The sequence below is a fragment of the Gossypium arboreum genome, chromosome 9 (assembly GCF_025698485.1).
Source record: "Gossypium arboreum isolate Shixiya-1 chromosome 9, ASM2569848v2, whole genome shotgun sequence".
NCBI classification, from domain to species: domain Eukaryota; kingdom Viridiplantae; phylum Streptophyta; class Magnoliopsida; order Malvales; family Malvaceae; genus Gossypium; species Gossypium arboreum.
The window spans coordinates 42,448,208-42,462,489 of NC_069078.1; positions in this window are offsets into that span (position 1 = coordinate 42,448,208).

The window sequence follows — 14,282 nt, forward strand, 5'->3', positions numbered from 1 at the left end:
GATTATGTCCGGGTAAGGCTTCGTAATAAGAATTGCTTATAAATATACGCAATGCGAAAGGTTAAACAGGTATGTACTCCAAGTTTATATATGATGCACACGAGAGCCATCTATGGGACTATTCCTATGATTATGTGACATCGGTTTAGTGTGAGAGGTTATGTGAAATCATACGATATATCTGTGTCACATGAGCTCACTTTTATGTGAGAGTTTATCTGCCTATTGTATATGATGAGATGTGCATATTCGGAAAAGGGGATAGTGTGCCCGAAGGAAGAGTGAAATAAAAATACGAACAACCATGTTATGATTCGGATGTTATCTGTTGACACTGCTTAAAACTTACTAAGCATCGTAATGCTTACTCTGTTTACTTTGTTTCCTCTGTTTTATAGATCTCATTGGAAGCTACAGGCTCGGGGATCGTCAGCAACTAGTCACACTATCACTACCCACCGTTTGGTACTGCTACGTTTTGGGAATATCTTATGGCATGTATGGAATAGACTAGTAGTGAGAGGATATTTTGGTCAATGTATAGGACTACCCCTTTTGTTGTGGGTCATGGACCCTTTGGATTTGTATAATTTTAGATAGCCATGTGAAAATGGCTTATAAATGTTTTGAGCATAATGTTATAATCATTCGATATGTATATGCTCATTAAGAGGCATGGAAATGTTTGGCAACGATCAGCCATTAGAATGGTTCATCTTGATTATATTTTGGACTATATATGCAAGAGGGTTAGTTGAGTCATAGAAACTATGCGTTAGATAAAGTCTACCCTAAAAATAGATGCTGGCAGCAGCAGTGATGTGGATGTGAAAAATCACTAAAAATAGTAGAGATGGAATTAAATAGTGAATAAATTATGTAAATGAGCCTTGATGAATCTACTTTCATATGGAAGAAACGAAACGGTCATATGAGTTGTATGTTAAGAGATATTTAGGTTTTTGTGAAATAGGGCCAGAACGGTTTCTGGAATCCCTGTTCAGACTTTGGAAATTCATTGTAAATTAACCAGAGATAATTAGGAGTCATGCCATATATGCATAGATTCCTCTCTGAGTCTAGTTTCTATAGAAACAAACGGCATCAGTATTGGAGCCCTGTACATGGAGATATCCAATTCGTAATGTGTGAAGGTTAGTGTAGTCGAACCCTGGATTAGGGGAAAACTTTAACTAATAAACTGTACTAATTGGCCTGACCAAAAATTCTAAGAAAAAATATGTAGATGGACATATGAGTCTAGTTTTAGGGAAAAATTACGAATCTGATTTTCGAGTTGTGGAACTCAAGTTATGATTTTTAAGGTGACAGTGACGCAGTTAGCCAGTCGTCTGGAAAAAATTTTAATTGGACTGCGAGAGTAAATGAATTAGTCGGTTAGCACCTCGTGTTCGACTCCGGTAACGGTCTCGGGTACGGGATGTTACAAGAATGGACCCCCGATTTTTGCTGCCATTATTAGGCCCAGCGACATTTTCTAAAATCCTCAGCATTGCCTGCAGCAATGCATCTTCTCTCACGGCCCGATCATAAGGTCCATTCCCAGCTAGAGGTGAGGTCGGAGCCTCTTCTACTCCAAGATCAGGCATATGGCCCGATGCCAACGATTCAGCACTAAAACTTTTGCAGCCTCGGCCACGGCCCCTTGCACCTCTTCTAGCACTCATCGTCGATTCACGTATTATCTGGATTAGAAATTTTATGAAGTCTTAGTTAATTTCAATAATTAACCCTATGTTTTATGGAAGTAATTAAAGAGAAGATTGTTTGTGGAAATCCTCTACAATTTCAGGTTCCTGCAGGCTTTGGTTCCATTCTAAAAAAATCATCTAGAGTAGCCATCTAACTGTTTACTGTATAATAATTTAAACAAATTTAAGTGTAAAAGTACTTACTTGGTTCGATGTCAGAGACTCGGTGTGCCGCTCAGCAAGACTTTACTTTTTCCAAAACATTGTGATCCAATAAAAAATATTTTTTTTAAAACACAAAAATAAACCAATTAATAAGGCCTAGTTCACAGCCCGTGTTTTGCAACCTGGGCTCTGATACTTCTAAATGCAACACCCCAAACCTGACCCAGACGCTATGGCTGAATCTGTCGTGTCACATTGAAGTGTTTTAGCAAAAATCGTGTTTTCATTGGAAGCCCTTCTTAAACAAAAGAAACCTTAATTAACTTAAAAATAAACACACCTTTCAGTTGTGAAAGCCTTGTTTAAAACATTTGATTTAAGAAAACATATCATTTAAAAGTTAAGTTGTGGAAACGTAGAAAACATAATAATTTAGGAAACCTATGTTCAACTTCTCGTAATTACAATGGAAATAATAATAATTCAAGTAATAATAGCATAATGAAAACCTTATTTCAATCTGGTCTAAAACATACTTAATAAAATAAAACTTATAAGCTAAAAAAGGTCCAAATTTGTCTTGCTAGCTGGCCACCCAGAGTCCCTCCAAACATCAAACCGTCTACTGAGCATCACCTTAAAATAAAATAATAGAGGGGGTGAGTTTTTCCAAACTCATTGTGTATAACCCTCGATGGAAACAAACATACAAAAATCATCATACATTAAACATGCAATGCAATCCTATTCAAATTATCCATCCGCTACACACCAGCTCCGTCCCCCATTACACCATTTGGAGATATAAATATCGACCCCCCCAGCCCACACACCAATGGTAGCCTGATTGTGGAACTACCTTCATTTACATATTGGGCTTTAAAAGTCGTCGGTGGATCTATGATTGTCAGGCAACCATGCGATCCTCATATACTTTCTCCATACCATAATTCCCACCCCATATACAACCTAAGCAGAACGTCATATGTATGCATGTCACATCCATCAAACTTACATTCAACACCTAGGGGTATTCTGGTCATTCTTGCCCTTAGGGGAATTTCGTTAATTTTCCTTTAATTACGATTTCGACTTACCTTGGCCTATGAACAAGTCCCGCGAGCTAATATGAACGAATACTATAAACCAGGTAGGATTCCAGAGAAGAGGAGGTGGGTCATTAACACCGCTTAAGTACCAAGCTTTCCCTAGATCCAATCCTAGACATGCATATACCTGTTGCCACACCTTAACCCTATGACTTGTCCACGGTCTCAATTAATTAATTAATTTTTATGTAGTCATCATATACTAGGCCCAATACCCCTACATACATGCATATGGCCCACTAGGCCTAATCTTATTCAAATGGCCCATCTGGCCTAGTCCATTTTCTTATGGCCCACTAGGCCCAAATCACATTCATATGGCTTATTATGTAACATCTTGAAATAGGGCCTAAATGGAATAATGGCTGCAAAACTACAAATCTGAGATAGAAAAGTTTATTTCGATTAATTTTTATGATTTACCGAGTGATTAGATGCATGTGTTAGAGTATTGATAAGAAATTTTATAGATTGCATGTTGAATTTTCCTATTAGGGCTTATTTGCAGAAGTTGCTGTAACAGCCCGATTTAGGGCTTAAAAGGAACGAAGGTTTTAGAACCACGAATTCAAAGTCAAAAAATTTATTTCGATTAAGTTTTAAGGTTTATTTATTGATTAAAATATTGTGTAAAAATATCGTTAAGTAATTTTACTGATAAAGTGCTTAATTGGACTTTTAGGACTAAATTGCAAAAGTTGCAAAATATGTGTTCTAATTCATAAGTACTTGATTGAAATGGGGGGTTTAAAGAGGAGGTCCCTTAAATGGTAATTAGACCATTATTTTTTGTTTGGACAAAAATGGGCATGAATAGGACAAAATTTTAAAGAAAGGCCTTAAGGGCATTTTAGTCATTCGGTAATTAAAAGAAATGAAAAGGGAAAATAAAGCCAAAATTGACTCCTTTTTTTCATGGAGGCCGAAATTAGCATGGGGGAAGCCATGGCTAGGGTTGTCAAGCTTTCAAAGCTCAATAGTAAGTCTGTTCTAGCCCTGTTTTTCAAGTCCTTTACGATTTTAGAATCCCGGTAACTTGATTAAGTTTATTCTAGCAATAATTTAAGCTAGGGTTCATATTTGGAAAAATACCCATAGATTAAATGTGTTTATTTTGATGTTTTATGGTAGAATATGAAGGCTGAAATTATGTTAAACAACTTTTGCTAAGTGGTTTTAAGCAAAAATGAGTAAAACGGCTTAATCGGTAAAAGTTGTTATTGTTCATAACTATGTGTTAGAATGAGAATTAATTGTTGCCATTGAAGGGAAAAATGATAAGCATGTCATAAAACATAAGAATAAGGGATGAAGTTTAATTCTCGAGCCTAGAGGCAAAAGTGTAAATATGCAAAAGTTTAGGGGAAAAATTGTAATTTTTCCAAAGTTTGAGTTAAGGACTGTTTTGAATAGTACATTAATTAAATAAGTAAAATATGATGTTTTAGATCCTGGAAAATGAGATTTGAATCTAGAATGGGAGAAAAATAAAAAATCGGGAAAGTTGGTAAAATGGTCGTTTTAGTATCGAGGTAAGTTCATATGTATAATAAGCATTAATTTATGCATGTTTCAATGTAAAATTGATATATTTACTATGATTGCCAAGGTGTTGAAAGTAAGTATAATTATGATGATTTAAATGTTCAATATTAATTCGACATGGAAATGAGAAAGTATGTAAGTTTGTATGTAAATAATACATTATATTTATTATGTTTTTGTATTTTAGCATATTTTATGTATTGCAGCTGATTTTTGAATCATAATTGACTATTGAAAGTATGGAATCAAGTATTAGAAAGAGAGAGAAATCCCGGTTGAACCTTCGGAAAGATTGGATGATACAAATGGTATGGAGCTAGGTCACATGTATGGTGCTGAGTGCACATCATGTGTACAAGAGAGCTACGAGACATTATGATGTAGCTAGGTCGCATGGGTGATACTATGTGTACACCATGTAGACAAGAGAGCTATGGGATATATGTAGCTAGGTCGCATGCGTGGTTCCAGATGAAGAACACCATGTAGACAAGAGAGCTACGAGATAAACTGGCTAGGTCACATGGGTGGTACTAAGTGTTCACCATGTGTACAAGAGAGCCAAAATTATGTGTACAATCGAGCTAGGTCACATGAGTGGTGCTAAGTGAAGGCCACTATGTGTACAAGAGAGCTTCGATTTTAAAGGTGGGTTGTGTGCGATACCATTGCGTATCTGTTATTATTCCGAAGCATTCAACTGGGAAATTGATTATATGAAATTGTGTATGACTTTATGATGATAATTGTAAGTATATACATGTGTAACTTATGAGAAATATGCTCGATATGTGATTGGAAATTGGAAAGATTGTTATGGGAAATTGATGAATACAATTGAAGTGTGAAAGATCAAAATTGACAATAAAACTGTTATGGATAGTTGCAGTGATGTGAATCTAAAAATTTACCAAAAATAGTAAAAATTGAATCAGAGACTGAATGAGATATCAAATTATAGCTTAATGAGTCTATTTTCATATAACAAAAACAGAGCAAGCAAAGGAATTCTATATTATGATATATTTAGTTTTTGAGAGACTGGTTCAGAATGACTATGTGATCCCCTGTTCTTACTTGGAAAAATCATTAAAAATTGTAAAACAATAAGTATGGGATATAATTTATATGCTTGAAATCCTTAATGAGTCTAGTTTTAAATTAAATAAACAAGAACATCCTTTTAATTCTGTACGAGGATAAAATTGATTCGTAGTGAAGAGTGGTCAGAACAGTTGTGCAGTGAAACATGGGTAACTTCAATGAATAAACTGTACTAATTGGATGGACCAAAAATTTTAAAAATTTTATGGAAAGAATATAAGTGAATCTAGTTTCAATTAAAATTAACGGTTTGTAATTTGGAGTTCTTTAGCTCCAGAAATAAATAATTTAGTTGCTGGTACTCTGCTAGATAGCTTATTTTGAACCTGTTTATGATTGTAATAGTGAAAGTATGTGTGTTTGTGATGGTAATATTCGGGGAACATATTGTGACTTTATTTAAAGTGTGATAATGTATTGTTTATTAATATTTACATACTTACTTACTAAGCTATAATGATTACTCCCTTCCTTTCCTTTTTCCTAATGTGTCGCAGATGTTAGCTCGAGTTGGAGGTCGCCAGAGGTTAAATCACACTATCAAACTATTGATCGATATATAAAGGTTTTAAAGTATTTTAAGTCTTTGGCATGTATGGAGACTCGTTTAATTGTTATTAAGTTGCTAGGAATTGGCCTAAAATACTGACCTATGTTATTTGAAGGTCTCTATTGTATAAAGTCATTTAATGTAGATAGTCTTGATTATGTTATTAATTATGAATCGGTTTTTACACGATGATTAGTGATTAAGTCCGGTAATACCTTGTACCCTGTTCTTGCATCAAACACGGGTAAGGGGTGTTACACATTAGGCCCAAATCATATTATATTCATGCTCACATACAAATTTCCTAACGCATAGCATCACTTATCAACCCTTGCCTATTATGGGCCCAACAGCCCATCAGGCCCATTTAGCCCATTCCGCCCTATTTGGCCAATTCTCAACCCATGTCCACAGAATTGCCCGTGGGCCTCAGCAAAGTCTTACTAGATACTAAAGTTTCACATGTATATGAATGAGTTGATCTTGGATCTATCAATACGATTATAGTAGTATCATACATAGTGAAAGTACCGATAATAACATCAGGAGATGAAACTTCTTCGCAAGTGTGAATAGCATAAGCTCTGGCAGGTGACAAGCCTCAGATCTAATAGCAGTGTCTTTAGTTCCCCTCTGGCTACTAGCCACATTACCCATGTTTCTAGGTGGTCTACCTCGAACTGCCGTGTTATTCGGCCTAGTATTCTGCTCCATCTCTTGCTCAACCAACTCAGGGCATTCACGAATGAAGTGATCCAATAATCCACATTTGAAACAGGCTTGAACATTCAATCTACAGTCGCCAAAATGTCGTTTACGACAATGTTTGCACTGGGGTCATTTAGGCCTGATGTTACCAACACTAGCTACTGATGTAGCTTTCGAACTCACAGGTGGTTTGTCTTGATCCCGTCTAGAATAACCTATAGTAGCCTTGGAACGACTAAAGTCATCTCTGAACTTCTTAGATGCCAAATGAAATGACTTACTCGATAATCTTTTTCGCGAATCTCTAGCTTTAAAATCAGCTTTTCTTTTCTCTTTCCCAAGTTCTTCAGCTTTGCATGCTCGCTTGACGAGTGTCAAGAAGTCTTTTATTTCTAGAATCCCGACTAATAGCTTGATGTCTTCATTCAAACCGTCTTCAAATATTTTACACATTATAGCTTCAGTTCAAACACATTCTCATGCATATTGACTCAATCTCACAAATTCTCGTTCGTATTCCGTAACAGACATATGACCATGTTTCAGCTTAAGAAACTCTTTGCGTTTCTCATCTATGAATCTTTGACTAATGTACTTCTTTCTAAATCCAGTCTGAAAGAACTCCCAATTGACTCGTTCTTTCAGATCCACAAATATCAATATTTTCCACAATGATACGCCATATCTCTCAGAAGTGAAACAGCACACTTCAGACTTTCATCAGGAGTACATGACATTTCATCAAACATTCGTATTGTATTCTCAAGCTAGAACTCAACTCTCTCAGCTTCATCATCAGTAGTGGCACGAAACTCTTTAGCCTCACATTTTCTAATTTTATCAACTGGAGGCTTACTCAATTGTATCGGATTCACAGCTTGTGGCATGATAGGGACTTGTGGAGGATTAGACGGGGGTGAAGGTTGTGGAGCAGCCAGATTAGTTCTAATATACTGAGTGAACCACTCATTCATCATCTAGAAGAAGGCTTGTTTAGCCTCTCCCTCGTGGCTACTCGTAATCAGCCTAGAATCAGCAGGCGCTGCCCCTTGAACAGGAGCGGGCTCATTACTTTCAACATCGTCAGCTACAGCTCAATCGAGATCCATTTGCTATATAAAAACACATTTTAATTGTCAGGAATCATCACACTATCGCAGTTATATATAAATAGCATGTATAGCTAGACTCTCACTCGTTACATTAGTCCTAGAATCGATTAAACTGAAGCTCTAATACCAATTAAATGTAACACCCCTAGCTTTTGTCTATCGCCATATTACGGTTAAGAGGTATTATCGATCAAATACAACATTTATCAAACATTATATTCAATATCGCATATCTTCATTTACAGACACAAAGTCCCTTAAATAGGTTTACGAGACCTTAAAACATGCTTAAGAGTGATTCAAAACTAAACCGATTACAAATAAAAATTTTCCAAACACTTAGAAAAAGTTCATGAAATTATAGGTCACACACCCATGTGAACAAGTCGTGTGTCTCACATGACCCCCAAACACGCCCGTGGCACAAGCCGTGTGAAAATAGGGCATACATACTGACTTATACCACAAAGCCGAGGACATGCTCGTGTGCCAAACCGTGTGAAATCTAAGGGGGTTACTAACTTGGGTCACACGGCTGACCACACGCCCATGTGGCAGCCCGTGTGCCACATACGGCCAGTAGACACGCTCGTGTCTCTGCCCATGTGGACAAAAATAGGCTATTTGCAAATCCAATTTGCCACCCTTTCCACAAGCACACATAGCAAGCAAAATATCACCATTTCAATACATCTTTAAGCAACCAAAAAAATACCAATTCATACTAATATCATGCCATCTATTCATAACCATTCAACCACTTAATTCCATATTCAAAACATACCAAAACAATGTACCATATCATCATCTCAAAACAAACCATAATATGACAACTTCCAAACATTATTACCATAATTAAAAACCAATCAAAAGAGCAACCATTCCAAATAGACCAACACTTAGAACATTATATACTTCTCATATATCATTCATCAAGCATATAATTCAAGCCAACTTAAATGGCCATATACCAACATTTATAAGCCAAATCACATGGCTAAAATTCACAACTTAAAACATATTAAATTGACACTAGCTTATGCATGCCATATACCATATATACAAAGCTTCCAAAAATATCAACGAGATGATCGATAGTGCGATGACATATTCTTGATGATCCTTGAGTCCGAGCTAGCTTCGATAATCTATAAAACATGGAAAGAACACACAAAGTAAGCTTTAAAAGCTTAGTAAGCCATATAAAAATAAAGCTATCATATAAATCACAACATTTCCATTACTAGGCCAAGTACAAGTAAACTTATATATACACAAACCTTTCTTATTGAATACATAATCATTTTCTCATGTAACTCATCAATTACTTCACTTTTCAATACTCGTATAAACTTCGTATGTACCTGAGTCATTTAACTCATTAACACTTTCTTTCTTGACTTGTCTTTCCCCGTTGAACCATTTAGAATCATTAAAGATACTCGAAAATCTCATAAGCTCGTACAATACCATATCCCAAATATGGTTTACATGTTATCACATATCGCTACCATTGTTCCAGACTGAGTCTTACACGTAATCTCGATACAATGCCAATGTCCTAGACATGGTCTGTAACACCCCGAATTTGGGCCTAGAAGTATTGGGCCTTGAGTGGGGGTCCATAAGGAGGTTGTATATAGGTATTTAATTGTGCAATGAAATGAAACAATTAAATGTTTGCTTTAGTGGTTAATGGCTTTGAGAAGTGTTGGAGAAATCTTGGGTTTAAACTTGGTCTTTAGCAAAAATTTTGGTATTAAATGAAAAAAAAAACTTGGATGCTTGGATGAGGGCCTTTTAAATTATTGTGGTAAATAAATGACACAAGGAAGCGTGTAGTCTAGTGGTTGTGGCATCATTAAGGTTGTATAGGAGCCTGGGTTCAAGCCTTGGCTCTTGCAATTTATTTTGGTTTTTTTTTTAGGGAACCTGGACTTTGGCCTTTAGACCTTATAATTAATTGGGGATAAAATATGACACAAAAAGCCTTGTGGCTTAGTGGCATGTAGCATGTGGAGCATTTGAGGGGAGGCATGGGTTCGAATCCCATGGCAAGCGAGGAGCATTTATTTTGCTAACAGGGGACGGCAAGAGTTGGTGTTGAATTTAAACTCTGATGATAGAGGATCCCACATCGGAAGCTAACATAAGAGGGATCTGGTGGCTTTAAATAGAGAGAACCATGAGGAGAGTAGAGGTACCTTTCTTGGCTGATCCCTTTCGCTGTATGGCGTGCTCGTTTGGGTTGGGCGTCGGCTAAGAGTGCTCGGAGCGTGGATTAACTCTAGTTTCCTATCAGGTGTGTATTTCTCACTACTCTAGCTGTAGGATGGCTACTTCGGGTCGCGATGGGCCGAAAGGGGCCATGTGGGCCCAATGGGCCTACGAGCCCAATTGGATAAGTTTGTTTGATTGTGTAGTAAATATTGGACTAGGCTAGGTGAATCTCATATTTGTGGCTAGATTTGGGCTAAAAAGGCCACACGAGCATGTGAGCCCATTTGGGCCGAGAATAGGCTTTAGGCCCATTCGTATTGTTATCCCTATTTAGAATACTTTAGTTTACCAAATTACTAAAATGTCCTCAATTTGTAAAATTGCCAAAGTACCCTCGATTTATAGAATTACCGTTTTACCCTTAATTTACAGAATTACCATTTTACCCTCGATTTATAGAATTGCCATTTTACCCTCAATTTACAGAATTACCATTTTACCCTTAATTTACAGAATTATCATTTTACCCTCGATTTACAAAATTACTAAAATACCCTTAGTTTACAAAATTACCAAAATACCCTTAGTTTGTAAAATTACCAAAATACCACTAGTTTGTGAAATTACCGAAATACCCTCAATTTGTAAAATTACCAAAATACCCCTGATTTACAAAATTACAGAAATACCCTTGACTTTCTAAAAATTATAGAAATACCATTGGTTTACAAAATTACTGAAATACCCTTGGTTTGTAGATTTACCAAAACACCCTTGTAGGATGAAATGACTAAAATACCCCTAATAGGTAAAAAGACCGTAAAGCCCCTGTAGGGTAAAGTAACCGTAATACCCCTGTATGGTAAAATGATGAATACGCCCTTATGTTCCGTATGACTGATGTGCTTAGGATTTACATATATTTATATTGGAATAGTTAAGTTTGAGTGACAGGTGGTGGTTATCGTAAGTGATTGATTATGGAAACGTTTCAACTTCAACCCGTAACAGGTGTGTACTAACCCTCGTAATAGCTTAGATTAATATTTGTTGAGAAGCCGAAATGCTAAAATACCGGTATTTCGGGAACTTGTGATTTTGCCTTTGCTTAAAGTGCAATAGATACGATATGATTGGTGGTCGGATCGATGGAATAGGTAAGAGCACAATTTTGTGCACGATGGTAAGTTGGGCCTCAATGGGCTGGAATTGGGCCCAATGGGCTTTCGGGCCCATTTGGGTAAAATTGATAGAAAATGGAATTTGGAAAACTTGCATGATAACACGGTTAGTACTGTTGTAAAATTTGGATTAAGCAGGCTTAGTGGGCTAAATCGGCATTCGTAGGGCCCATTAGAGGTTTTGGGCCCAAAAGCCTAAGTTTGATAAAGTGGGTTAAAGATCATTGTTTAAACACTCGGAAATATTGATAATTGTTGATGAACATGGAAAACCCTAATATTTGGTAAAATTATGAAATTACCCTTATAGTATGAAAATGATTGTTTTGCCCCTAGGTAAAAATGACCATTATACCCCTAGGGATTAATTATAAATTTGATACGTGGGATATGATATACATGATTGATATGATATGCACATGATATGTATAAAATGCACATGATATGTATGAAATGCACATGATATGTATGAAATGCACATGATGTATTCATAAATGCATTGGGTTGGGTTTTTATATGGATGGAGGAAGTGAAAAAGGGCTTATGCCCCAGTCTATTGAAAAGGGCTTATGCCCCAGTTTACCGAAAAGGGCTTATGCCCTAGTTTATTGAAAAGGGCTTTGCCCCAATTTACCGAAAAGGGCTTTGCCCCAGTTATTAAAAGAGGCTAGGCCTCCAGATATATGATAAAGCAGTTATGCTGCCAGTGGTGTGTTGGTTGGGTGGGTTGAATCATTCCCCACATGGTGTGTTGATTGGTACGGGTTGAGAGTAGTGGATGGTGGGCCGAGTAGTCTCCCCAAATGGGCTTGCATACATTCATTGGTATTTCATATGATATTGAAATGGGCTTGCATACATCCATTGACATTACATATGATATTGAAATGGGCCTGTGGGCCATACCATTTACAGTAAAGGCTTTGGCCCAGTGATATGATTTATGAAAAGGCTTCGGCGCAGTGGTATGATTTATGAAAAGGCTTCGGCCTAGTAACCATTAAACGAAAGGCTTCGGCCCAGTATATGTCAAGACTAAATAGGGCTTTGGCCCAGATTGTACTGATACTGTGTTTTCATTGTTTGTATGTTATTGGGGTTACATTAATCGAGTTTTCGTAAACTTACCCGTTTCTAATGCGGTGTAATCCCTAAGCTTAGATGGTTTGGAGCTGCGAGGACTTGGAGATGACCACACCATTTTTTCATTTCTTTTAATTGCAATAAGTAGCCGATTTATTTCTTTATAAGTTTTATCTTATTAATATTATTATTTGGTTTTGGGTTGTAATAAGGCCATTTTAATTATTTTTATGGGATTATTTTATTTTATACCCTATATTTTATCGATAACAATCCAAAATGGGTTAGACTTAGGCGCATTTTCAAAATGATAATTGTTTTCAAAATAACATAACGATACAATTAATCGGTTTATCAAAATATCTACTTAAATGAATTCTAACTCGTTTTTCTCAAAACCTAACCTCGCACCAAAGTGTGGCAATGGTTGTGGGCATGTCTAGGATTGGATCCACTCGAAGAGCTTGGTACTTAAGCAGCCTTCATGGCTCACCTCTTCTGTTTTTTGATACCTACCTGGTGCGCAGCTTCTATTCACTTGGTTAAGCCTTATCAAACGACGGTTTTTTTAAAACACTAAAACAAAGCGTGGATTTTTAACTTCAATGTGGCACGTTAGATTCGGCCATTACGTCTGGGCCAGGTTTGGGGTGTTACATGGTCTTACATGTAATCACATCTTGACAACCTAATGTCATGACATTCGTATCCGATACCATTCCTATGGTTCGTACGGGACTTCCAAATATCGTAACTCTGTGAATTCTTGTTTGTAGCTACTCATTCATACTTATTGCAATCCAATGACAAATAATACATATATAATTCAATTTAAAAGCATGTATTTGCATATGAACTTACCTCGTAGTCGGAATAAATGGACGAGGTCGACAATTCGATAACTTTCATTTTCCCCTGATCTAAATTCGATTTCTTCCATTCTTGATCTATATACATTCAAAATTAACCCTTTTATTCATCAACACATTCAATTTCATCCACAAACACATATTTAGACATTTTTACACTTTAGCTTTAAACTTTCACATTTTAACATTTTAGTCCTTATTTCACAAAACACAAAATATTCATAATTTCCTCATACACATGCTTGGCCAATATTCCCTTAATTTATTTTACATTTTGACCCCTCAATTTACACTTTTCTCAATTTAATCCCTAATTGACAGTTTTACTCATAATTACTTTACAAAACATGTAAAACTATTAACAATTATTCATTTTCCATCAGCAATCATTCAAGAGCTCAAGCACTCATCAATGGCACTTCACAAAATCATCAACAATTTCAGAAATTAGAGTACAGGCTAGCTAGTACACGAAGCAATGATCACAAAAACATAGAAATCATCAAAAACCTAGCAAAATACATACCTTAATCAAAGATTCAAAGAGCTGAACCCTAGATGAGTATAGAATGGTGTTTTTCACTTGTAAAAATCAGCTAAAGCATGAAATATGGACAAAAATTATATTTGGTTATAGTTTTATTAACTTAATTATCAAATTCTAAATTTATCCTTAATGAAAACATTATAAAATCACCTAATATATACCCATTTATGACCATTCCTACTATCACTGGTCTAATTACAACATAAGGACCTTTCATTTAATAAGCCATAGCAAATAGACACTTTTATCATATAGTAAGCAACTTTTGCATTTTACACAATTTAGTCCTTTTATCAAATTGACCACTTAAACGATAAAATTATCACACGAAACTTTCACACATACATATTCATATACTTCAAACACCAAAAAATTAT